The sequence below is a fragment of the Octopus bimaculoides genome, chromosome 8 (assembly GCF_001194135.2).
Source record: "Octopus bimaculoides isolate UCB-OBI-ISO-001 chromosome 8, ASM119413v2, whole genome shotgun sequence".
NCBI classification, from domain to species: domain Eukaryota; kingdom Metazoa; phylum Mollusca; class Cephalopoda; order Octopoda; family Octopodidae; genus Octopus; species Octopus bimaculoides.
In genome coordinates, this window is record NC_068988.1 from 94,813,424 (window position 1) to 94,814,615 (window position 1,192).

General features: G+C 30.3%; 1 long non-coding RNA gene across 1 annotated transcript in view; it reads left to right on the forward strand.

Moving 5' to 3' along the window:
* Positions 1-231: 231 nt before the first annotated feature.
* The window catches only part of LOC128248531 (uncharacterized), a 20,987-nt gene continuing 20,026 nt past the window's right edge, over positions 232-1,192 (forward strand). The window contains exon 1 of the long non-coding RNA XR_008264706.1: positions 232-494. This is a non-coding gene — a long non-coding RNA (uncharacterized LOC128248531). The remainder of the gene's footprint in view (positions 495-1,192) is intronic.

The window sequence follows — 1,192 nt, forward strand, 5'->3', positions numbered from 1 at the left end:
GTTTCTATATGGCTATCAATGGATACCATTATATTATTGTGCGGAAATGCATTATCCCCATTCTTTTACTTTATTCTATTTCACTATCTTCTGTTTTCCTTAAGTTTTTTTTTTTTTTGTTGCTTCATTTTTTTTATTAAGACCGGAGCTCATATTACCAACAACGACATTCACCAGCTGACCTAAAACATAATAGCAGTTGTTTATTCTTGATAAATACATCGAGAAGCTTTTTACAAGACAACAATATAGAGAAAGGACGTGATAATTTAAACAAAACAAGATTCAATTCCAAAACACAACAAATAAACTATATATCAATGTTGGAAACTGTATTTGAAAGCGTTTGAAATAAATCCTAGCAAAACTTTTACCGACAATATCATGTAATTTATACTTTAAACTTTCGTAGGTTTTCTACGCTTTTTCTTCTTGTAAACTTGATCTTGTATTTCTATTTTACAAACTGATGTTTGCCAAAGATGATGCAGAAGGTCAGTACTTTTATATATTTCGCTGTCTGATTTCTTTTCTTTTTTTTTTTTTACTTTCTTCAGTTTCTTTTATTTTTCTTTCTTGAATAAAGTATAAGAAAGTTAAAATATTTGAAATAAGTCTCAAGCTGAAATAACAAGAAAGCCTTCCCAATCTGCTTGACGAGGAATTCAACTTTCCAGTTACAGTAAAATCGAAACCCATAATAATATATTTCATTTTGTATTAACATATTTTCTGCCGAGTTTGTCACAGTCGCGCCAATTATGGTGGGTGAAAAAACGCACAAGCGACCTTAAATAACAAGCAGTCTTTCCCCATTGTTATTTGAAATCTTCTTTTTTTTGTCAATCAAGATTATCATTATATATAAAAACACATATACGCATACATACATACATACATACATACATACATGCATACATACATACATACATACACACAAACACACACACATATATATATGCACATACACCCATTACATATTTCCCAACTTTTCGTTAACATTGTTTAGAGGTATTTCTATATGAACCAGCTTCCGATGCTAGCTCTAGTTTCTATAAAGAATCATAAGAGATAACTTACAGCATCGGTAATACAGATGGAATACAGTAGTGACTTATAATATACTCGATAGTGTATTATTGTTGCATAAAGATTTCCCTATCAGCTATTAACACACACACACACACACACA